Source organism: Bufo bufo, chromosome 3 (genome assembly GCF_905171765.1).
Source record: "Bufo bufo chromosome 3, aBufBuf1.1, whole genome shotgun sequence".
Lineage (NCBI taxonomy): Eukaryota > Metazoa > Chordata > Amphibia > Anura > Bufonidae > Bufo > Bufo bufo.
In genome coordinates this window covers 329,691,415-329,718,175 of record NC_053391.1, presented here as the reverse complement: position 1 = coordinate 329,718,175, position 26,761 = coordinate 329,691,415, and the positions used below count along the sequence as shown (strand labels likewise).

General features: G+C 42.5%; 1 non-coding gene across 1 annotated transcript; it reads left to right on the top strand.

Annotated features, from left to right (window-relative positions):
• The first annotated feature begins 2,718 nt into the window (after positions 1-2,718).
• Positions 2,719-2,929, top strand: LOC120996752. Its single transcript, XR_005777863.1, has one exon. It is a non-coding gene; the product is annotated as a small nucleolar RNA U3 (small nucleolar RNA).
• The last annotated feature ends 23,832 nt before the right edge of the window (positions 2,930-26,761 follow it).

Here is a 26,761-nt window from a genome sequence, read left to right as displayed (position 1 = left end):
GGGTATGAATGGGCAGCAATAAGCCCACATACATACTGTCATGCTGACATAAGTGTATATACATAGACATGTGTGCAAATACATACACACATATCTATATATACACACACCCTCGCATATATCTGGGGCATCACATACAGGGGACATGCATATGTCCCCACTTGCCATACAGGGCCAATATATACACGGTCATACAGGAAATATATACTAACTATAAGGGGACACATATAAGGGGGCACATATATATACTAATATAAGGGGGATTATAAGGGGGCACAGCTTCCAGGGACCACATATTTCCCACAAGGGCCACCATGAGCCCCTGGGGATCACCATGGGCAGACGTGCGCAGATGCTGGGCACATCTGCGCACATCGTCCCATGATGCTGTGGTTAATGTATGCAGATATATACCATACATGACCGCACGTGTTTGCAGGCATGCATGGATATATACATACGTCTCAACCGTTCCTCAACACATGGTTTCCCATCTGTGTGATGTGCTTCCTCCAATTCAGCTCAGTATTTCATGGTTGTTTCATGGTTTTGAAAAATATAACTTAATGTCGCATAATCTGTGTCAGTGTAAGGTAATTGGGCAGGAAACAAAAACTATGCAGGAATTAGCTTTTGGATGACAGGTTCCTGCACATGTGCAATAAAGATGTTTGGTGAGTTTGGAAAATAGAAGCATCAAATGGATATGAGGGAAGGTGACCTGAAGCTATCGTCCATCATTACACCTTTCAAGATAAGAAGAAATTCCATTACAGAGGCATTTAGACACCTTCACATACACTCTGGAGAGCATTCCCATGAGGAGATGCCATGTGTTTGTAATTGGTAAGCACAGTCCATACTTCTCACATAGATTACTATCTAAAACAATTTGGTGAGACTCATGCAGCTCCTTGGGGAAGCCTCTAATCAGAATACAAAGTTCAGAAAGAAGACATATGAGGAATGCGTTGGTTCTGAACCCTACCCTTTGAAAGTGCTTCTTTAAGTAATTTTTGAAAACGTAAAGTCATGTGTAGAAATAGAGATGGTTCACTTGTTGCTTTAAGTATGAGCTAGATCGTCACCACAGAGTGAGTAAAATGTCTTTGTTTTTTGGTATTTATGAAGCAACTTTTCAAAATTATTTATTAGAAAAAATAAATAGGTGGATCTCGAGAAAAGAACTGTCTAAAATCCTTAAAGGGCTTTTCTATGATCAGTATATTGATGGCCCATTCACAGGCAGGCCATCAGTATCAGATTAGTGGGGTCCCAGCTCTCGGCACCCCTGCCAATCAGCTGCTTGAATAGGACATAGCGGTCATGTGAAACCTTGTCAATACTCACCTTAGTCAGTCTACCTGCACAATGTGTATACAGTAGCAGTGCCATCACAGAACACAAATGGCAATCTAATTATTGCTAGTTATAGTCACCTATGGTGACTTAAAAAAAGTAGTTTTAAAGTAAAATAAAAAGTTTTTTAAAAAATTCTAAAATATTAAAGTTCAAATCGTCCCCCTTTCTCCCAAATCAAAATCCATGAACAAAAATAAATAAGCACCATGGGCACTTCCACATGCAAAAACGCCCATACTATTAAAATATAAACATATGTATCCCATACGGCAAACGGCAAAATGGAAAAATAGTCAAAATGGCTGATTCACCATTTGTTGGTCGCATCACCTCCCACAAAAAATTGAATAAAACCTGAGCAAAAAGTCATACACACCAGAAATAGTATCGTACAGATCGTCCTGCAAAATACAAGCCCCCACACAGCTCCATACACTTAACTAAAACCTTATTGGGGTCAGAATATGGCAATGAAAGGAAAAACCTAATTTTTTTCAAGGTTTTTATTTTTTTTAGTACTAATACGCAAGAAAAACTATACAAATGTGGTATCACCGTAATCAGACTGACCCAGAGAATTAAAGTAACAGGTCAGTTTTACCGCATAGGTTACACCAAAAAACAAAGCCCATAAAACTGTGGCTGTATTGTTTTTTTCTTCCAATTTCACCCAATTTGTAATTTTTTTCCTGCTCCAAACTACATCATATGCAATATTAAATGGTGCCATTCGAAATTACGACTTGTTCTTCAAAAAACAAGTCTCCATACAGCTATGTGAATGGAAAAATAAAAAAAAAGTTATGGGTCTGGGAAGACTGGGAGTGAAAAACAAAATGCAAAAACTGAAAATCACAGGGTTCTCTAAGGGTTAAGGGCTGCGGCTTCCTTCTAGGCCAGTGTCCTCAAGCTCATCGGTAACGCTGCCTATGTACAGCTCAGTCCCTTTCAAGTGAATGGACCGGGGCTGCAATAGCAAGCATAGCCACAATACAATGCACAGTGCTGTGCTTCGTATGCTGTGTGTAGGCTATGACGCTGCATCCATTTCAAACAGCTGGTCAGAAGGGGGGGCCCCTGATCTAATCAGTGGCACAACTAGAAATGACTGGGCCCCACAGCAAATTTTTTAATGCCCTCCCCCCCAAGCAATTGTTTTGCAACCCCCTCCTCCCATGCAACCTCCACTCCTGTGGCTAGTCAAAATCGCTCTCTCAGACCAGGCCCAGTAGCTGCTTCGTTTCTTACAGTGTCTCTGTATATAATGTAATTTTATAATACTGTTGAGGGGACCCTGACAATAAAATCTTTTAGTCCTCCTCCTGGGTGGGCCCATTCTGAGCTCCGACCCCAAATCAGACTATACTTTCAGGGATCATTTCTATAGGCTTTGAAGGGAGAAATGTGCTTGAAAGAGTCTGAGCTCGCGCTCCACGATGATGAGTTTTAGGGCTTTCTTGTGAGCATGAAAGCAGTTGATAACTCTGTTTTATGCAGTGGTTGTCTGCTTTTGATGACTGTTCTCTTCTTTTTGAGAAGATGGAAAAGAAAGCTCTTTCAGAGTAAATGATAATAAAAAAAAATAAAAATAAAAATCGCTCTCTCAGACCAGGCCCAGTAGCTGCTTCGTTTCTTACAGTGTCTCTGTATATAATGTAATTTTATAATACTGTTGAGGGGACCCTGACAATAAAATCTTTTAGTCCTCCTCCTGGGTGGGCCCATTCTGAGCTCCGACCCCAAAGCAGCTGCTTCCCCTATAGCTACACCCCTGGATCTGATATTGATGATCTATCCTGGTAGGTCATCAATATTGTACTGCCAGAAAAAAAACAAAAAACTTTGGGGCACATTTATTAAACGCCGGTCTTAATAAAGACCCATAGCTGGTGGTGGATCCACCGAAGTTATGAAGAGGCGCCGGCCTCTTCATAACCGTTGTGTCGACATCTGCACCTGAAATGCATCTAATTTAGGCGGATTTCAAATTAATAAATGACCCCTTTAATCTTAGCAGTGATTCATAGAGCCATGTCTGCTCTGTCATTGTTACGGAGCACAATACTTGATGTAATAAACACCTGATGTTATCATCTGCTGGATCTGTTAAATCAAATGATGGCCATATGGATAAGTTTGGGGCTGTCTTTCTTTACCGCTAATCTGAACTGCTCCAGCTCCACTGCATCTTTTTTAGGTTTGTAAAATGTTTTTGATATACCCACTAATGTTCCTTTTGAGTTTTAGAGACCCATTATCTGCCATTGAGATAAATTTGAATCTATAAAACCTGGAATTTCTGTAGAATGCTTTGCATGGATGTGCACCAAATCCCCATCACTGTTTTTTGAAGTTGATATATGGTTTATGTATTTGAATTGTCCATATTGTGCATCAAAAATACACCATAACGTTTGGCTAAATAGAAGTATTTTTTAAATTTTTTTAGGTAATACCCTATCAGCATATGCATTCGCAAGCATGTAGAACAGAGGTACCATTTCAAGAGTATTATAATCTCCTGATTCTTATAATTTTGGAAATGTGGAATCCTAATACTGGAATATGTACAATGGGATAAGGGAAAACTCTCAACACTCCAGGCAAAATCAGATTTCACTTCACTCAGATTGCTTATTTAAGATGCTGATCTCTTGTGAACCAGATGTAAGGATTATATTATGCATACTAGCATGGCTTCTACAACTGGTAAACTTCAAGTGGTAAACTTCAAGGTATGTTAAAGCTGATATAAATCTCTGCAACTACAAATTCAGAAACTCTGCAGGGGACTTGGAACTGCAACATAACACATGAGCCTTCAGTAGTTAGTCCTGCATTTGCGTAAGATTACAGCTCCAGAAGGAATTCAAGGATCCTATGTTGTAATTTTCCACTGTATTAACTCCTTTGACTATACTACACCTGAATAGGCCTTAATGCCCAGCTAATATTTTTTTGTTTTTGCCTTTCTGCATTTCAACAGCCATAACATTTTTTAATTCGATTCATTGATGTGGTTTTATGAGATTTTGTTTTGTGTGAGCTTGTAGTATTTTTCGATGCTGTTTGTGGATACATATAAATTACAGCCAAGATTGGAGCTTCCTCTGATCCCACTTGCAAAGCAGGAAGCTTTTTGTTCCTAGAGCAGACATGCTCAGGGACTCATTAAAACCTCTCTACTACAGTGACATCAATGGGAATCCTACCTCTAGGACCCCCATCAATCACAAGAATGGAGACCCTATGCCCCTGCGGGCACCTTTCATCTTTATGGGGGTTCCGAAGACAACAAAGTACAGTGCTCAGCTATTTTTGGAACTCCCATAGAAGTGAATGGACTATCAGGTGCGGCAGTGCACATGCCCGACCTGCTGCTCCATTAATTTTAGGGGACCCATGGGGTATAGTGCCCCCTTTCTTATGATCAGTTGGGGTCTCAGCAGTAGTTGTCCTCTTGTCCAATAAATAGGGGATGACTTGCCACAACTGGAAAACCCTTTTAAGTTACAATTACATCCACTTTGTTTACACTAAAAAAACAATAATTATAAGAATACTAAGAATTGAGGTTGAAGTTGTAAAAGCAAATATTAATCAGTTTGAATTGTAAACTTTCCAGGCTGCCCCTTACTAAGATACATATACACTCACCTAAAGAATTATTAGGAACACCTGTTCTATTTCTCATTAATGCAATTATCTAGTCAACCAATCACATGGCAGTTGCTTCAATGCATTTAGGGGTGTTGTCCTGGTCAAGACAATCTGCTGAACTCCAAACTGAATGTCAGAATGGGAAAGAAAGGTGATTTAAGCAATTTTGAGCGTGGCCTGGTTGTTGGTGCCAGACGGGCCGGTCTGAGTATTTCACAATCTGCTCAGTTACTGGGATTTTCACACACAACCATTTCTAGGGTTTACAAAGAATGGTGGGAAAAGGGAAAAAATTGCCTTGTGGATGCTAGAGGTCAGAGGAGAATGGGCCGACTGATTCAAGCTGATAGAAGAGCAACGTTGACTGAAATAACCACTCGTTACAACCGAGGTATGCAGCAAAGCATTTGTGAAGCCACAACACGCACAACCTTGAGGCGGATGGGCTACAACAGCAGAAGACCCCACCGGGTACCAGTCATCTCCACTACAAATAGGAAAAAGAGGCTACAATTTGCACGAGCTCACCAAAATTGGACTGTTGAAGACTGGAAAAATGTTGCCTGGTCTGATGAGTCTCGATTTCTGTTAAGACATTCAAATGGTAGAGTCCGAATTTGGCGTAAACAGAATGAGAACATGTATCAATCCTCTGATGGCTACTTCCAGCAGGATAATGCACCATGTCACAAAGCTCGAATCATTTCAAATTGGTTTCTTGAACATCACAATGAATTCACTATACTAAAATGGCCCCCACAGTCACCAGATCTCAACCCAATAGAGCATCTTTGGGATGTGGTGGAACGGGAGCTTCGTGCACTTGATGTGCATCTCTCAAATCTCCATCAACTGCAAGATGCTATCCTATCAATATGGGCCAACATTTTTAAAGAATGCTATCAGCACCTTGTTGAATCAATGCCATGTAGAATTAAGGCAGTTCTGAAGGCAAAAGGGGGTCCAACACCGTATTAGTATGGTGTTCCTAATAATTCTTTAGGTGAGTGTATATGTATGGTAATAACATGATTTATCATTTTCTGACTAGTGATTTAGTCATCTATACTTTATAATCATTCTGCCATTCTATAATAGAAATTTTCCCTGCAGACTTCCTGAGGAGCCTGTGATAGACTTGTGTTTATGCACTAAATCCAATCTGAGAAATTGGAGCTGCAAAAAGAAGGGATAGAGAAGTAGCCTAAACTAATGAGAACACAGAAGGTGTCTCAGACTACAGGAGACCGGGGATGGGATGCGGATAGTTTACTCAATCTGGTTGTTAAAACAGAAGGTTTGGAGAAATAGGAAGATTCAGGATTCTGACTGGATTCTTTTCTTTAGATTCAATTGTATCTGCCTCTTAAAAGAGAGTCTGTCACCTCCATATTGCCATATACAGTGCTTACAGTGCTCTGTAGCACACCTATACAGGATTGTAATGGTACCTTTGTTCTTTTCGATGAGGCAAGAGACATGGAGGGCGGGCAAAGGAAGAGGCTGGGGAGGAGTAAAGTGAAAAGAAGGCAGAGCAGCCTGGGCACCTACACACTGAACGCCGCCCCTGGGCACTTGCAAGTGCTCATTTTCATATGAATTAAACTTTGTTTTTCCTGCTGGTGCAAGTCTAAAGAAAAGAACAAAGGTACCATTAGAATCATGTATAGGTGTGCTACAGAGCCATGTAAGCACTGTATATGGCCATATGGAGATGAGGCGCACTCGGTCTCCCATCAGCCGCAGACCTGCTGCTTACCTTCAGGAGTGAGGATCTGTGTTTGGCCTCGTTCCCAGGGCGGCTTTGCTAGCTGGGAGGCTCCCTGCTCCTAGGTCTGCCTTGAGCGCCGAGCTGATCACTCGGTGCTCGACTTGTCTGTCTGTCGGTCATGTGACGCTGGCCACGTCACATGACCATCAGACCCCACTATAAATACAGGCAGCATGCTGGCCACAGGTTGCCTGTTAATTCTAGGTTCCTGGCTATTTGTTGAACTACTGAATACTCACCTGATCCTGTTCACTGATGATCCTTTGCCTGCTCCTCCTGTACTGCGCATCCATCCTGGTATTGTGACCTCGGCTCCCACCTGACTACTCTTTGCGGACTCCTCTGGTACTTCTCTACTCTCCTGGTATTTGACCCCGGCTTCTCCTGACCATTCTTTGCTTAACCCTTTGTACTGCGTAGCTCTCTTGGTTCTGACCCGGTCCGTTCACGTTCCGTATTTTGTCTTGTCTGTCTTCCCTGCACGTATCCTAAGTCCCCTGTCATCAGGACTTGTGAGGCAAGTAGGCAGGGCCAGGGGTGAGGGTGGAGCGCAGTGGTCACTATCCTTCCCCCTGTGTGTGTGGACGTGACCGTTACAGACAGACTCCCTTTAAAGTACAGTTACAACTAACATACTAGTGGCACATCCTTAACATGTGGATACATTTAAATATTTTTGTAATTCCAAAAAAGGAGAAGCAACATAAAATCTTCCTTTATTTCATTTCACGTGTGCAATCACAGGATGTGAGGAAAAGGGCAGGAGAGCAGGTGGACAACAGCTGTTTCATGTCACAGGACACTTTCTTAAGGCTTCATTGGGGCTAGCGCATCCTCCCTTTGAGGACCCAGCCTACAAAAATACATTCAATACTTTTATACTCTAAACGGGGACAAATCATGCAGAGCAGTGAGACCTAGAGGTTCTAAGACATCCTAAGACATCTGTCTTGATAATCCAATTAGACTCACATCTTAAAAGAGTCCCATGTCTGTCTTTGCGATTTATAGAAATAATCAGTCAGCAGTGCTTGTATTCTGGGATGTATGCCCATATATAGAAGAAGTGGATCAGCACTCACTTTTTGATGCTAATAAATACCTTAAACAAAATACAGATCACACCAGTTACATTAGTCAAGAAGAATGCAACATAGTACACAATTTTACTTATTGATGTACTGTTCCTCAGCAATGATTCACACCTCTTGGATTAACACCTACGGTTCATAATCAGGTTCATATTTATCTCTATGGCTACAAGGATGTGTATAAATATATATTCCCCATGCCCCTATTTGTGATAATATTTGATTAGCATGTTATATTGATTTAATCTAGATGATAATGTAGCCAGATTAGGATACTATGTGATTGTTTTTGTTGTCATTGTTTTAATGTAGATTTCAAGTTACTACTTATGTTTGCAACATGACTTTAAGCATGTGATCTATGCTGAAGTCTAGTCATATGTTGTTATAGAACCAGAATCAGGGGACTCCATCTTGAATATGCCTCTTTACAGGTGAACCTTTTCTAAACTTTTGAATGCATATGTCCAACTGTTCAATGTTTCAGTACTTTTTGCACAACTTGCGGTTCTCTAACAAGGAGCTTAATGGCAAAATTCACTACAGGTGTTTGATCCATGAAATGCCCAATAGAGTTCCTGGTTCAATTACAATTGGTATTTAAACAGTCGTCCTCATCATGCTGTTCAAATTTTGACATCCTGAGACCAAGACGACACGTAACAATTGATCAACAGTACCTTACCATTGCGAGGCTTCAAGCAGGGTGTCCTCAGACGGAAGTGGCCATTGAGCTTAGAGTGTCACAGAGTGTCATCAGCAGGTTGCACCAGAGATACAGAGAGACTAAAAGAGTCACAGAAAGGCATAGAAGTGGACATCTTTTGGCCACATCCCACACTGATAAATGCTTCATTGTGAACAATGCCCTGCGGAACTAGATAATGAATGCCAAACAACTCCGGGCACAATTAAAGAAGGTGAGAGGCACCCAAGTGTCACGTCAGACCATTCAAAACTGTTTACATCAGCGTGGTCTACGTGCTAGACAACCTGCAAGGGAATCTGACCACACCACCAGACACAGGCGTCATTGTCTTGCATGGACCAGGGAGCATCTTTGCTGGCCGAGAGACTAGTAAGCCTCAGTGCAGTTCACTGATGAAAGTCGATTCACTCTGAGCAGAAATGATGGCCACCAACGATGTTGAAGGCCACATGACAAGTTTTTGTGACACTGACATTTTTGTGGGGGTATACCCAGACTATTAGTGGCTTTTGTTTTAATAAGTTGCTTGAGATGAGGAAATCACCATTGCATGCTTTTACTTAAATGCCCTACTTTCATGATATAATATCACTGTGGCGTGAAGTTTTTAAGTTTTCCATAAATGTCACCCGAAAACCAAATATCCCGAACTTTTTGAGAGTAGTGTATATATACCAGTAGTGTATATATTCGAAAAATTTCAATATACATTATAATCAAGCACAAATTTAGCAAGCTAAATGTTTATCAATAACGAAAAACCATTTAAATTAGGATATTACACATCAAAGCCACATTTTTGGACCCCCTCATTTACATAAATCCCACATTTTTATACCACTCTGTGTAATGTGACATGCTTTTTTGAAAAAGGCTGTTTAGCCAAAACACGTCACATCTGCCTGTATTTTATTTATGGCAATAAAGTGATTTATTAGTCATTATTAGCATCAAAAAGTGAGTGCTGATCCACTTCTACTTGAATTTTCCATTTAAGGGTGCAAACCTGCAAAAATCAAACAATTCATATCATTACAGTGAACCTCTCTCATGATTGACTAAGCATCCTTTGCCTGTTTTCAATGAATATCTATGTTCCTTAAACCACTTAATCAAAAGTTGGATTATTTTACCTACAGTATGTAGATAAATCTGCATGGGCAAAAAATAACATTAACAACAAATTCTGATCTGCATGTGATCAACTGATGCATATAGTGTGTAATAGCTCCTACTCCTAGTATTTTACCCTCAATCAGAAAAATGACAAAAAGTGCAATTCCTACATTTATCACTACCTACAGGGCCCATTTACCCAATTGTTCCTTTTTACTTCAATAAATTGCCTTCTGATTAATTGTTCCCTCAAATTATGACTTTGCTGAAAAGATATGATAGTTGCTTCTTTCACACTTTCTGAAAGATCTGTCAGATTCAATAAAATGCTAATATTTTTAGATGGCCTTTTTAATGTTATCGGCCATAGGGCCATATTGAAAGGACAGAAGAAAACGGGAATTTTTATCTCTTTTTTTTTTTCCACAGAAAAACAGATCATCTCTATTATGTCTAAGGGCTTGTGTAAATGATTCACATATTACATCCTCTGTATTTCCCCTCTCTAGAAGTCGTTCAGCAAGATCAAGTGACCGTTTCAAGAATACATCATATTCACTGCTATTTCGTATCAACCTGAGAAGCTGACCATATGGTAATGATTTTCTAGAAGGGAATTAGTTGCAGCTAATTTTTGGAAACCTTTAGTCAACAGTTTGTCACCCTCAAAATGAACAGTAATATCTAAATACTCAATTTTCTGTCTGCCAAAAGTAACTATAAATTCTATATTCATGTCATTACAACTGTTATAAAAGTCACCCTCCAGACACCCTCCATCTTGTCCAACACTGAATATATCCAACAAAACTATTCTTAAAGGGGTTTTCCGAGAGTTCAAAGGGGTTTTGTCATTTTAGCAAATTACATTTATCATGTAGAGAAAGTTAATACAAGCCACTTGCTAATGTTTTGTTATTGTCCATATTACCTCCTTTACTGGCTGGATTCATTTTTACATCACATTATACACTGCTTGTTTCCATGTTTACGACCACCCTGCAATCTAGCAGCGATGACAGATGCCCTTTAAATAAAAAAAGCAATCCCACTAGTACAACAACAAAACTAAGCAGCTGTTTGAATAAGAGACAGAACCTCAATGATCACATACTGAAGAAACTTGCTGTGAATAGTTAATGAAATAATCCATAATACACAATTTAGGGAAAAAAGTCCAACATAAAGTATTTTTTTTCCGTCTAAAATAACATCTCAAATGGAAATGGCTAAAACGGATGCAAATTGTGCATAAGGAAGGCTTAAAATACAGGATCCATTATTTTTGGTTATTTATCAGCGTTGTGCTTGGTGATTTGTGAGAAGTCTGCGGTGCTCACAGGAGTGCTGATGCCTTCTTAAACAGCTGATCAGCGGGCAGGGGCGTACATAGAAATCACTGGGCCCCATAGCAAGCATCTGAATTGGGCCCCATAACCCCGCCCACTACCCACCCCTGGCCCATCCCACCTCCTGTCCTGGCTCCTCCCATGCCACACCCCCATTAAAGAATCCCTAATGCCCCCCAAAATGCCCGGGGCGGAGGAGTAGGAGAGCACACTGTCCACTATGAGCCCCCCAAACCCTTAATGCCCACCAAAATGCTCAGGACAGTGTGCTTTCCTTCTACTCCTCTCCCCCTGGGCATTTTGGCGTAATGGGGGCATTAGGGGTTGGGAGGCAGGAGGCTCATAGAGGACTCAGGGGGGGCGGAGAGACTCAGAACAGTGTGCTTGTCTCCTACTCCTCCTTCCCCCTGGGCATCTTGGGGTAATTGGGGGGCTCATAGAGGATTCAGGGGGGGGGGGCTCATACAGGACAGAGTAGGAGGGAAGCAGACTGTCCTCTATGAGCCCCCCAAACCCTTAATGCCCCCCAAAATACTCAGGACAGTGTGCTTTCCTTCTACTCCTCTCCCCCTGGCATTTTGTGAGGCATTAGGGGTTGGGGGCTCATAGAGGACTCGGGGGGGGGGGGGGAGCTCATAGAGGACAGTGTGCTTTCCTCCTACTCCTCCCCCCTGGACATTTTGGGGTAATGGGGGCATTAAGGGGGCTCATAGAGGATTCAGGGGGGGGAGGCTCATACAGGACAGAGTAGAAGGAAAGCAGACTGTTCTCTATGGGCCCCCCTCCCTATGAGTTATCTTGCTGCTGCCTGCATTAACCTATCTATCCATCCCATTCCTGGCTGAGGACCCTTCCCAATATAATAAACCACCGGCAGTCCGGCACCAACCGTGTCCGGTCAGGAGCGGGCAGGCAGTCCTTCAGTCTGGGGCTGGGATCGATGCAGTGTATGTCCGGCGCCCGTCCCTGCTACCCACAAACACTGGCCAATCAGCAGCTGCCTCTGTGTGCTGCTGACTTGCGCTGATTGGCCAGTGTGAAAATTAGAACACACCTGCAGGCTGGCCGGGCGGGAGAATCAAGTGAGGGCCGAGGCAGCATGATGAGCAGGTTAATAGAGAAGGGGGGAGGGGGGAGGGGGGAGGAGGGAGGAGGGAGGAGGGGGCCCGCCGATCAAAGGCAAGTGCTGCGGTCCCTGCGCCGCCCAGTGTGTTCTTCATAATTGTACTAGTAGTACTGCAGTGCTTACTACTACTTAGCTAAAATAAACGGAGGGGGCGGGGCCTTCCGAGCGCTCCGGGCCCCCCGGTGCCGCGGGCCCCATAGCAGTGGCGTACCCTGCCTCTATTGGCGGTACGCCACTGTCAGCGGGAGTCCTGGGTGTCCGACCCCCATCGATCAGATACTGATGACCTATCCTGAGGATAGGTCATCAGTTTCAAAATCCTGGAAAACCCCTTTAAATAATTTAAAGTCTTTTACACTGCAATATTAATCTCTGCTAGCTTTTTACACTGCTAGAGCAAACATCCTTCTATCTCAAGTGCCTTTCTACGCCAGAAACATTGCAAATGTATATGCTTGCTATTTGTTTTGCCAATGTAGCGGATTTTTTAAGTTCACCATATCCTGCTTTTTCAGATATTATTTTTCCAGCATTGTTAAAGATTAGATCCTGCAGAATCTTTATGTTATGATCAGGAAGCAGCACTCGCATGGAGCGCCTCCTCTTCAGACAGCTGATCGGCAGGGATGACGAGTGTCGGACCCCCGCCGATCAGATATTGATGACCTGTCAAGAGGAGAGGTAATCAATATAAACAGGCCGCACAACCCCTTTAATTCATTTTCAGACTGTATTAAACATCGCTCATTTCCAGTGGGTAAGGCCACCACTGCAGTGCAAATACATAGTGGAGCTATGCAGCTGCTATGCGCGCTCCCATGGTCTCACTAGAAAGACCAGCGCATTTTCCGATGGCGTGCAAACACAGCCACCTATGCCATGGAAATGAGCAGTGCATAATGTGATGTAAAAATGAATCAGGCCAGCACAGCAGGTAATATGGACAATCACAGTATATTAGTAAGTGCATTAAGCCATACTACAAATAAAAAACAATAAAAATAAACGACAACACCTAACATACTGTATTCTCCTTATGGGTCTTTGCTAATTTGCTCTTGTTTCTTCAGATATCATATTTGCAGACCAGGAAAAATACACTATAAAAGCAGTGCATTGTTCTCTCAGGTTGCAGCCATGTCTACTACCCCTCCTTCTACCTACCCTTTATGCTTATGTACTTAAGCCAGGAAGTGTTGGAGGAGGGGCGGGATTTAATGTGGATAACTTTTGTCTACACAGCAAGTAGGGCCATTTTGTGGGAAGGAAACTTCTAGTTAGTAATAGTACACAACAGTTTTGGTTACCACTATGTGGTTCTTTAACCACCTCAGCCCCCAGTGCTTAAACACCCTGAAAGACCAGGCCACTTTTTACACTTCTGACCTACACTACTTTCACCGTTTATTGCTCGGTCATGCAACTTACCACCCAAATGAATTTTACCTCCTTTTCTTCTCACTAATAGAGCTTTCATTTGGTGGTATTTCATTGCTGCTGACATTTTTACTTTTTTTGTTATTAATCGAAATTTAACGATTTTTTTGCAAAAAAATGGAATTTTTCACTTTCAGTTGTAAAATTTTGCAAAAAAAACGACATCCATATACAAATTTTGCTCTAAATTTATTGTTCTACATGACTTTGATAAAAAAAAAATGTTTGGGTAAAAAAAAAAAATGGTTTGGGTAAAAGTTATAGCGTTTACAAACTATGGTACAAAAATGTGAATTTCCGCTTTTTGAAGCAGCTCTGACTTTCTGAGCACCTGTCATGTTTCCTGAGGTTCTACAATGGCCAGACAGTACAAACACCCCACAAATGACCCCATTTCTGAAAGTAGACACCCTAAGGTATTCACTGATGGGCATAGTGAGTTCATAGAACTTTTTATTTTTTGTCACAAGTTAGCGGAAAATGATGATTTTTTTATTTATTTTTTTTCTTACAAAGTCTCATATTCCACTAACTTGTGACAAAAAATAAAAACTTCCATGAACTCACTAGGCCCATCAGCGAATACCTTGGGGTCTCTTCTTTCCAAAATGGGGTCACTTGTGGGGTAGTTATACTGCCCTGGCATTCTAGGGGCCCAAATGTGTGGTAAGGAGTTTGAAATCAAATTCTGTAAAAAATGACCAGTGAAATCCGAAAGGTGCTCTTTGGAATATGGGCCCCTTTGCCCACCTAGGCTGCAAAAAAGTGTCACACATCTGGTATCTCCGTATTCAGGAGAAGTTGGGGAATGTGTTTTGGTGTGTCATTTTACATATACCCATGCTGGGTGAGATAAATATCTTGGTCAAATGCCAACTTTGTATAAAAAAATGGGAAAAGTTGTCTTTTGCCAAGATATTTCTCTCACCCAGCATGGGTATATGTAAAATGACACCCCAAAACACATTCCCCAACTTCTCCTGAATACGAAGATACCAGATGTGTGACACTTTTTTGCAGCCTAGGTGGGCAAAGGGGCCCATATTCCAAAGAGCACCTTTCGGATTTCACTGGTCATTTTTTACAGAATTTGATTTCAAACTCCTTACCACACATTTGGGCCCCTAGAATGCCAGGGCAGTATAACTACCCCACAAGTGACCCCATTTTGGAAAGAAGACACCCCAAGGTATTCGCTGATGGGCATAGTGAGTTCATGGAAATTTTTATTTTTTGTCACAAGTTAGTGGAATATGAGACTTTGTAAGAAAAATAAAAAAATAAAAATCATCATTTTCCACTAACTTGTGACAAAAAATAAAAAATTCTAGGAACTCGCCATGCCCCTCATGGAATACCTTGGGGTGTCTTCTTTCCAAAATGGGGTCACTTGTGGGGTAGTTATACTGCCCTGGCATTCTAGGGGCCCAAATGTGTGGTAAGGAGTTTGAAATCAAATTCTGTAAAACATGACCAGTGAAATCCGAAAGGTGCTCTTTGGAATGTGGGCCCCTTTGCCCACCTAGGCTGCAAAAAAGTGCCACACATGTGGTATCTCCGTATTCAGGAGAAGTTGGGGAATGTGTTTTGGGGTGTCATTTTACATATACCCATGCTGGGTGAGAGAAATATCTTGGCAAAAGACAACTTTTCCCATTTTTTTATACAAAGTTGGCATTTGACCAAGATATTTATCTCACCCAGCATGGGTATATGTAAAATGACACCCCAAAACACATTCCCCAACTTCTCCTGAGTACGGGGATACCAGATGTGTGACACTTTTTTGCAGCCTAGGTGGGCAAAGGGGCCCATATTCCAAAGAGCACCTTTCGGATTTCACTGGTCATTTTTTACAGAATTTGATTTCAAACTCCTTACCACACATTTGGGCCCCTAGAATGCCAGGGCAGTATAAATACCCCACAAGTGACCCCATTTTGGAAAGAAGACACCCCAAGGTATTCGCTGATGGGCATAGTGAGTTCATGGAAGTTTTTATTTTTTGTCACAAGTTAGTGAAATATGAGACTTTGTAAGGAAAAAAAAAAAAAAAAAAACATCATTTTCCACTAACTTGTGACAAAAAATAAAAAATTCTAGGAACTTGCCATGCCCCTCACGGAGTACCTTGGGGTGTCTTCTTTCCAAAATGGGGTCACTTGTGGGGTAGTTATACTGCCCTGGCATTTTCCAGGGGCCCTAATGTGTTGTAAGTAGGTAAATGACCTGTGAAATCCGAAAGGTGCTCTTTGGAATGTGGGCCCCTTTGCCCACCTAGGCTGCAAAAAAGTGTCACACATCAGGTATCGCCGTATTCAGGAGAAGTTGGGGAATGTGTTTTGGGGTGTCATTTTACATATACCCATGCTGGGTGAGATAAATATCTTGGTCAAATGCCAACTTTGTATAAAAAAATGGGAAAAGTTGTCTTTTGCCAAGATATTTCTCTCACCCAGCATGGGTATATGTAAAATGACACCCCAAAACACATTCCCCAACTTCTCCTGAGTACGGAGATACCAGATGTGTGGCACTTTTTTGCAGCCTAGATGCGCAAAGGGGCCCACATTCCTTTTATGAGGGCATTTTTAGACATTTGGATCCCAGACTGAACTCACCATACCCCTCACGGAATCCAAATGCGTAAAAATTTCTCACGCTTTAGGGCCCCTAGAATGCCAGGGCAGTATAAATACCCCCCATGTGACCCCATTTTGGAAAGAAGAAACCCCAAGGTATTCAATGAGGGGCATGGCGAGTTCATAGAAATTTTTTTTTTTTGGCACAAGTTAGCGGAAATTGATTTTATTTATTTTTTTCTCACAAAGTCTCCCTTTCCGCTAACTTGGGACAAAAATTTCAATATTTCATGGACTCAATATGCCCCTCACGGAATACCTTGGGGTGTCTTCTTTCCGAAATGGGGTCACATGTGGGGTATTTATACTGCCCTGGCATTCTAGGGGCCCTAAAGTGTGAGAAATTTTTACGCATTTGGATTCCGTGAGGGGTATGGTGAGTTCATGTGAGATTTTATTTTTTGACACAAGTTAGTGGAATATGAGACTTTGTAAGAAAAAAATAATAATTTCCGCTAACTTGGGCCAAAAAAATGTCTGAATGGAGCCTAACAGGGGGGTGATCAATGACAGGGGGGTGATCAATGACAGGGGGGTGATAAATGACAGGGGGGTGATCAGGGAGTCTATATGGGGTGATCACCCCCCTGTCATTGATCACCCCCCTATAAGGCTCCATTCAGATGTCCGTATGTGTTTTGCGGATCCGATCCATGTATTCGTGGATCCGTAAAAATCATACGGACATCTGAATGCAGCCTGACAGGGGGGGTGATCAATGACAGGGGGGGTGATCAATGACAGGGGGGTGATCAGGGAGTCTATATGGGGTGATCACCACAGTCATTGATCACGCCCCTGTAAGGCTCCATTCAGATGTCCGTATGCGTTTTGCGGATCCGATCCATCTATCAGTGGATCCGTAAAAATCATGCGGACATCTGAATGGAGCTTTACAGGGGTGTGATCAATGACAGGGGGGTAATCAATGACAGGGGGGTGATCAGGGAGTCTATATGGGGTGATCACCACAGTCATTGATCACGCCCCTGTAAGGCTTTATTCAGACGTCCGTATGCGTTTTGCGGATCCGATCCATCTATCAGTGGATCCGTAAAAATCATGCGGACATCTGAATGGAGCTTTACAGGGGTGTGATCAATGACAGGGGGGTAATCAATGACAGGGGGGTGATCAGGGAGTCTATATGGGGTGATCAGGGGCTAATAAGGGGTTAATAAGTGACGGGGGGCGGTGTAGTGTAGTGTAGTGGTGCTTGGTGCTACTTTACTGAGCTACCTGTGTCCTCTGGTGGTCGATCCAAACAAAGGGGACCACCAGAGGACCAGGTAGCAGGTATATTAGACGCTGTTATCAAAACAGCATCTAATATACCCGTTAGGGGTTAAAAAAAACACATCTCCAGCCTGCCAGCGAACGATCGCCGCTGGCAAGCTGGAGATCAACTCTCTTACCTTCCGTTCCTGTGAGCGCGCGCGCCTGTGTGCGCGCGTTCACAGGAAATCTCGCGTCTCGCGAGATGACGCATATATGCGTGACTCTGCGCAGCGCTGCCACCTCCGGAACGCGAATCTGCGTTAGGCGGTCCGGAGGTGGTTAATAGACTGAAGAATAATAGATCTACCAATATATATCCCCCTCCACTCCAAGATTTACAAATATAATCCAGGCAATGGTTTATAGTGACAAAGAGAAAATGCCTGATCTGATGGAAACATTCCTTATTTCTCAGAAATCTACCAGATCTTCCTCTAGTGACAGTCATAATTACTGAAGTGTGTAAGGCTGACACTGTCCAACATTCAATGGAGAGGGGTGTGAGTGGAGAACTAGAACTCCCAGCAGGTCAAGTCTGTTCAACATTACATGTAGAAGGGAGATCTCTAACTCCCAGAATGTCAGGACTATTCTACTATACTTGGTGAGGGGAGAATTACAACTCCCAGCATGTCCAAACTGTTCAACATTACATGGCGAGGAGTGTGAGAGGGGAGAACTACAACTACATGTTCAGAATGTTCAGCAATGCATACAGAGGGATACAAGAGGGGGGAACTGCAACTCCCAGCATGTCCAGACTGTTGTTATAGGAGATCAGTGGTCATTACATCGAGAGGGGTGGTATTTTACAACTTTTAGAGGGAAACACTAACCTCACACATACGGCACAGGAGCTCCGCCAACACTGTGACATTACTAAGGTCCTTCACTACTCATTTCAGAATTAGATGAAAAACTGCAGTGCAGTGAGGAAGTTAAACAGGCTGTGAGGTTTTGTGAGAAGCTGCTGAAATTTTGCAGCTTCCATACACGTTCGCAGTGTCTGACAGTCTGTTACAGTGAATGCAGTGTTATGCCCCATCCCCTGGCTGATCTTCCTGTGAGCACAGGGTCAGTCTCCAGCTGAAGATGGAGGGGCAGGCAGAAAGGAGACCCTTCACTGATTGCAGGATTTCTGATTAACTGCTTTCTGCAGCAGCTTGCAGATGTCCACGAAGAAAGGACTACAGACAAGTTTTCAAGAGCAGGTTATGCTTCAGGTTAGTGTTTATTGGCCTGTTAACTTTGTCTACAATAAAAATGCTACAGATTTAAGCAGGGGCGTAGCTAATGGCTCATGGGCCCTGGTGCAAGAGTTTAGCTTGGGGCCCCCCTTCCCTCAGTACTTTGTGGCCAGGGAAGCACTTAGCATTCGTGCTGCCTGAAGCAAAAATTGAAACAGCACCTCCCACCCCTGCCGCAAAATTCTTGACCTAACCCCTTGGCGAGAGTGGGGCAAAGGCACAGACAAAATCTGTGCCTTAAATATGCCAAAAAGTGGAGTATATTAATAAATGACCCCCTATGTCCTAGTCATTTGGTCTGGGACAAAGGATGACTTTTATATATTCTAGAAATATTTCAGTTGTAACGACATGAATACTTTTGGCGGACAGAAAATTGATTTTCTAGATATTATTTTTTCGGAGAGTGTCAAACTGTTGATTAAAGGTTGCTACAAATTAACTGCAACTAATTCCCTTTTACAAAATCATATGGTCAGTTTCTCAGGTTGATACGAAATAACAGTGAATATTTTGTATTCTTAGAACAATCACTTGATCTTGCTGTATGACTTCTAGAGCGAGGAAATACAGGGGATCTAATATCTGAATCATTTACACAGGCCCTTAGACATAATAGAGGTGAATTGCTTTTCTGTGAACAAAGATATTTCTATTTTGTTCTGCCCTTTCAATATGGCCCTATGGCCAATAACATCAAAAACACCATTAGAAAATATTCACATTTGACTGAATCTCACCCAGATCTTTCAGAAAGTGCTAAAGAATCACCTATCATATCTTTTCAGCAAAGTAATAATTTGAGGGAACAATAAGTCAAAGGGAAATTTATTGAAGTAAAAAGGAACAACTGGTTAAGAGATTTTGCCCCTGTAGGTTATCATAAATGTAGGAATTGCACTTTTTGTCCTATGAGTAGGAGTTATATACTATGTGCATCAATTGATCACATGCAGATCAGATTTTGTTTATGTTATTTTTTGCCCATGCAGATTCTTCTATATAGGTAAGATGATCTGAGTATTAATAAAGAGGTTTAGGGAACATAGATATTCATTGAAAACAGGCAAATGATGTACCTGCCTATCTCAATCAAGTGAGAAAGGTTTACAGTAATGATATGAATTGTTTGACTTTTGCAGGTTTGCAGCGTATTTTCTCACCCTTACGGCCCATTCACACAACTGTAAGGGCTCTATTGACTTAAATGGGTCTGCGATCCGCAAAACATGGCAAAAGATAGGACATGTTCTATTTTTGCGGCGCGGAGGCACAAATCGAAAGCCCACTGAAACACTCGGAAGCGCTTCCGTTGGCTTTCGGGTCGGTGCTTCTGCACTAGGGATCGACCGATATTCAGGATTTTGGACGTTATCGGTATCGGCATCTATTTTGTCGATATTCCGATAACGTATGGGGAACACGGATCGCGCTGCTGTCAGTGCTCTCCGTGTTCCCTCAGCAGCACAGGGGAGAAGGAAGCAGTGTCTCCCTCCCCCTGTGCTGCTGCTGCTGCCGCCAATGAAGGGACAGAAGGGAAGAGGAGGGGAGGGGCTTTGGCCACTGCGCCACCAATGATGTTACCTTACTCATTCATTCAAATTGAACAGAAGGCGGGAGCTGGCTGCAGAATCGCATAGCCGGCTCCCGACCTCTATGAGCGGTAGCTGCGATCCGCGGTAGTTAACCCCTCAGGTGCCGCGGATCGCAGCTACCGCTCATAGAGGTCGGGAGCCGGCTATGTGATTCTGCAGCCAGCTCCCGCCTCCTGTATATGAATAAATGAGAGATTTATGTTCATTGGTGGTGCAGTGTGCCCCCCCAAGCCCCCCAGTATTAATCATTGGTGGCGCAGTGCGCCCCCCCCACCCCCGTATTAAAAACATTGGTGGCGCAGTGCGCACCCCACCCCCGTATTAAAAACATTGGTGCCGCAGTGCGCCCCCCTGCCCAAGCCCCCCCCAATTTTAATCATTGGTGGCAGTGGCCACAGGGTCCCCTCTCCCCTCCTCCTCCGATCGGAGCCCCAGCAGTGTAAGCATGGGTTTCGATCAGTTACCATGGCAGCCAGAACGCTATTGAAGCCCTGGCTGCCATGGTAAGCTCCATGCTGCTGTGTGCACAAAGCACAGAGCAGCAGGGACAGTGTGAGATCCTATTCACCCTGATAGAGATCTATCAGGGTGAATAGGACAAGGGTTCTAGCTAAAAGTTAGTAAAAAAAAAACACCAAAATATTAAGTATAAATGAAAAAGAAAGATTTACAAAAAAAACAAAAAACTACACATTAACAATAAAAATATTCATTTTCAGCAGATTTGTGAAGGATTTTTTTTTTTTCAAAAATGAAATTTCACAGAATATCGATATAAATTATCGGCTATCGGCCTGAAAGTTCCCAAATTATCGGTATCGGTATCGGCCCTAAAAAATCAATATCGGTTGATCCCTATTCTGCACTGCAAAAGCTAGGACATGTCCTATCTTTTGCCGTATTTTGCAGATCACAGACCCATTCAAGTCAATGGGTCTGCACCCCAATATGGGATTTACATGGACACAGCCATCATACGGTCATGTGAATGACCCCTCAACGGCCATGGCCACCTGCTCTCCTGCCCATTTCCTCTCAACCTGTGATTGCACATATGAATTGAAATAAAGGAAAATTTTATGGTGAGTGCCATGTTGTGTCTCTTTTTTTTGCAATTACTTGTGAACTTTTTGTTTACATTTAGCACCACCATATCCTGGACATGGACCTGATCACCGATTTATAAATACTGTGAGTGGATATCTGTATTGGACAATGCCGACTGTAAATTCATCTTGGGTTAAATATTTTAATGCACCACTGCTTTGTGTCTGTCGTGATGCAGGCAGCTTGACCAGCAAAGGCCAATGCAGCTGATAATAAGCAGTTGAGTATTCTTTCCTCAATGGGGCTACTACTTTTTATTTAAGGGGTACTCCATTTTTTCTTATCCATGCGGAAATGTGTGAGCATTTTTATAATTTAGGGGGCACAGTGGTTAGATTTTTTTAAAATTTTAAGGAGCACATTCTGGGAATGTTTGCTTAGGGATCACAATGTGTGCATTTTTTTTTATTCAACAGCCATGTAGAACCATGACATATGAATAGGCATATTTATCAATATTCTTTCTATTTACAATTAGTCATAGACTACCAGTGTCCCATTTTTTACATATGCCAATTTAGTGTTTATAATGTCACTTTTATTTTCTCTTCGGTAAAAAAAACTATAATTGGGAATAATTAGTTTAAAAAGAATCAGACGTGGAACAGTGATAAACAGGCATAAGTGCTTTGTTGCTCCTTGGCAACAATGTATTGTTGCAATCTCTCTCAGCTGGGAGCCAGTCAGCTGCGCGCTGCCGACTGCCTCCTTATCTATGCCGTACCGCAACTATTCTATTTCAATGGCTTGTTGCATATTATCACTCTGCCACGTTCTGTTTTAAAATAGACTCAAACACTGCCCTCCGACATGTTTAGCCAGAGATCCAAGTGTCTTTAGGAAAACGGGCAGAGATGCGTTTAAGAGGAGCAGGGACAGATATTTAATTCTTCGGCTCACAGGACATCACCAGGGGTTGCACCTATTATTATTAGCTATATTGTCTGCTACTCATCCTACCTTGATCCATCATAGGTGCACGTTATGAGGGATCAAGGTCTTTTGTCAGAAGAATCAGTAGATAAACTGGTCAAATGCCAGCTATCTTCACCACCTACTATGTTATTAAATAAAATGTGGATGAAAGAAAGAAAAGTAATGGCGACTTTGGTTCCTTTGTACCCGAGTATATGTCAGTGTTTATATTATGTACTTGACCAAAGATTGTCCATGTTCTTTGTTCTTGGTAAGTAGTGGACATCTAGCCTAGTCTTTTCAGGCACTGTCATTGTTCTGTATTTTATTTTTTAGTTTGTGGGTTGGCATGCAGTACATACATTCCAAATATAAATATTGCACATGGCCTTTTACATTAAAACATATAGGGGTCATATCCATTGTGCTCATCAGGAATAAATGCTGAAAGATGACATCACATTGACATTAAACAGACACAAAAACATCAATCTGTTTCTAATTCTCCTGGGGGTCAGTTTCAATAGAATGAGTATTTACCGTAATTCATAAATTCTGATATTATCTGGAAACATTCTGCATAGAAGAAGTAATATTTCAATGACTACTCAAAGGGTAATGATTAATAATAAGCCATAATAAGAACTGATTATTAGATCTCAATAATGTAGGATGCATTGTCAATTCCCATCATGGTTGATTATATTACAAATGTTCTGTTAAGAACCACCATACATTTTAGTGATGTTTGGTTTGCCATCTTATAAACTTATTTCAACTCAACACTCAAAAAGTACCTGTAACAATGTATTGGACTTTTATAGCAAGTCAGTGGTCTGGTCCTACCAGTGTCCCTCTTTTTCTGCTACCAGAGTAAGGGCTCATGCACATGAATGTAGTTTCATTTTTTTGCGGACCGTATGTGCAACCATTCATTTCAATGGGTCCCCCAAAAAAACAGAAGTTACTTCTGTGTGCATTCCGTTTCCGTATTTCCTTTCTGCCAAAAAATAGAACATGTTCTATTAGTGTCCGCATAACGGACAAGGATAGGACTGTTTTATTAGGGGCTAGCTGTTCTGTTCCGCAAAATACAGAATGCATACGGACGTCATCCTTATTTTTTGTGGATCAGTGTTTTCCGGACTGCAAAATAAATACGGTCGCGTGCATGAGCCCTAACACTGTCCTTCCACGCAGGTTGAGGCTTGCTTCCTGATGGCAATGCCTCCTACTGTGTATATGGCGCGTGCGCTACCTCTGGCTTTTAAATGGCCAGGCACACACTCTAATATTCCCCAGCCAATGGCTGGCTACCCTGACTACTTAATGCACTTTTCCCTATAGGAAGCTGCCAGAGCAACAGGTTCTGGTATGCTACTTTCCTGCAAAGATATGTAGTTACTTTAATTAACTATATATTCTATTTGGATAAAGGCTAAAGAACCAGAAGGTGAGACAAGGGGAGGCGCTCATAGGGTAAGTATGTAAGGATCAAATATGTTTAAAATTAAGTGACCTTATTGTGTCGTGCTTAATTAGGCACAGCGCTAATGAAGAGCCTTCGATGACAAGTGGTTGGTGCCGAAAATGTTGTCAAGATCCTCTCTGTGTTGGGGCTAACAGTGTTGGCTCTGTGCTGTTCTCTCTGTGTTAGAAGAGAACATCAGGGAGAAAAATGTAGGTAGAACAGCTTCCTGGACATCACTTGGCACAATCATGGCCACAAATTTTGTATAGGAAACTTCTTGTATTGGTAACACTGAAACAATGAAACAATGCTTTTTGGAGTAAAAATACTCCTTTTTCAAGTCTGTGAGAGGAGGTTAGTAGTGTTGGGCGTGAATATTTGAATTGCGAATTTAAATCGCGAATATCGCCACTTAGAGAATTCGCGAAGATTTAGAATATAGTGCTATATATTCGTATTCGTAAATATTCTAGATTTTTTTTCCATCTAAACCCATGATCCCTCCCAGCTTCTTGCTTGTAGGCCAATGAGAAGGCTGTAATGTCTTTGTCTGAGCTTAGCAACATCCCTAGCAACCAATAGGAAAGTTGCCTACCCCTTACTATATAAGAACCTCCCAGCAGCCATATAAAAATAAAGGGAACACAAAAATAACACATCCTAGATCTGAATTAATTAAATATTCTTCTGAAATACTTTGTTCTTTACATAGTTGAATGTGCTGACAACAAAATCACACAAAAAAATAATGGAAATCTAATTTTTCAACCCATGGAGGTCTGGATTTGGAGTCACACTCAAAATTAAAGTGGAAAAACACACTACAGGTTGATCCAACTTTGATGTAATGTCCTTAAAACAAGTCAAAATGAGGCTCAGTAGTGTGTGTGGCCTCCACGTGCCTGTATGACCTCCCTACAACGCCTGTGCATGCTCCTGATGAGGTGGCGGACGGTCTCCTGAGGGATCTCCTCCCAGACCTGGACTAAAGCATCTGCCAACTCCTGGACAGTCTGTGGTGCAACGTGACGTTGGTGGATAGAGCGAGACATGATGTCCCAGATGTGCTCAATTGGATTCAGGTCTAGGGAACGGGCGGGCCAGTCCATAGCATCAATGCCTTCATCTTGCAGGAACTGCTGACACACTACAGCCACATGAGGTCTATCATTGTCTTGCATTAGGAGGAACCCAGGGCCAACCGCACCAGCATATGGTCTCACAGGGGGTCTGAGGATCTCATCTCGGTACCTAATGGCAGTCAGGCTACCTCTGGCGAGCACATGGAGGGCTGTGCGGTCCTCCAAAGAAATGCCACCCCACACCATTACTGACCCAATGCCAAACCGGTCATGCTGGAGGATGTTGCAGGCAGCAGAACATTCTCCACGGCGTCTGCAGACTCTGTCACGTCTGTCACATGTGCTCAGTGTGAACCTGCTTTCATCTGTGAAGAGCACAGGGCGCCAGTGGCAAATTTGCCAATCTTGGTGTTCTCTGGCAAATGCCAAACGTCCTGCATCGTGTTGGGCTGTAAGCACAACCCCCACCTGTGGACGTCGGGCCCTCATATCACCCTCATGGAGTCTGTTTCTGACTGTTTGAGCAGACACATGCACATTTGTGGCCTGCTGGAGGTCATTTTGCAGGGCTCTGGCAGTGCTCCTCCTGTTCCTCCTTGCACAAAGGCGGAGGTAGCGGTCCTGCTGCTGGGTTGTTGCCCTCCTACGGCCTCCTTCACGTCTCCTGATGTACTGGCCTGTCTCCTGGTAGCGCCTCCATGCTCTGGACACTACGCTGACAGACACAGCAAACCTTCTTGCCACAGCTCGCATTGATGTGCCATCCTGGATAAGCTGCACTACCTGAGCCACTTGTGTGGGTTGTAGACTCCGTCTCATGCTACCACTAGAGTGAAAGCACCGCCAGCATTCAAAAGTGACCAAAACATCAGCCAGGAAGCATAGGAACTGAGAAGTGGTCTGTGGTCACCACATGCAGAACCACTCCTTTATTGGGGGTGTCTTGCTAATTGCCTATAATTTCCACCTCTTGTCTATCCCATTTGCACAACAGCATGTGAAATTGATTGTCACTCAGTGTTGCTTCCTAAGTGGACAGTTTGATTTCACAGAAGTGTGATTGACTTAGAGTTACATTGTGCTGTTTAAGTGTTCCCTTTATTTTTTTGAGCAGTGTATAATACAGATAGTTAGTGGCAGATAGTCAGTGTAGGTTATATCCTGATATAGTGTAGCTGTTGCAGTGCAGTGTGTTAGGTTCTGCTGTCCATACATACATGCTACAGACATAGTTCTGTGATGTCACAACAATACATAGTGCACCAATCAGTAATATGTAGTCAGACCTGCTAAAATGTGAAGTTGCACGTATTGCACCAAAATATGCGTATCATTAATTGCCGATTTGCGCAATAGCGAATATATTGGAGCACTCTAACTGCATATAAAGCTATTGTAATGTTCTGCCGTACCAACCATTTTCTCCAGTCTCAGGAAACCTCTAGCAGCTTGAAAAATGTAGCAAAAGTGACCCACGCCTGTATTGCGCACGCAATGCGCGCATATTACATTGCCGATTTTCGCAATCAAGAAAATAATGGCAAATTCTCGAATTCACTATTATTATGACGAATATTCGCCCAAATATTCGTGAAATATCGCAAATTTGAATATTGCCCCTGCCGCTCATCACTAGAGGTTAGCAGTCGCACAGGGTAGCCAGGAGGACCCGACTGTTGTGCTGACCAACAGCCATTTGTCAGCACATCAGTCAGATCCTGCTGATTGAAAAAGGTATATATTTACTTTGAAAGGATTAATTTCATAGAGCTACCAATAAAAGAAGTTTCCTATATGAAATCT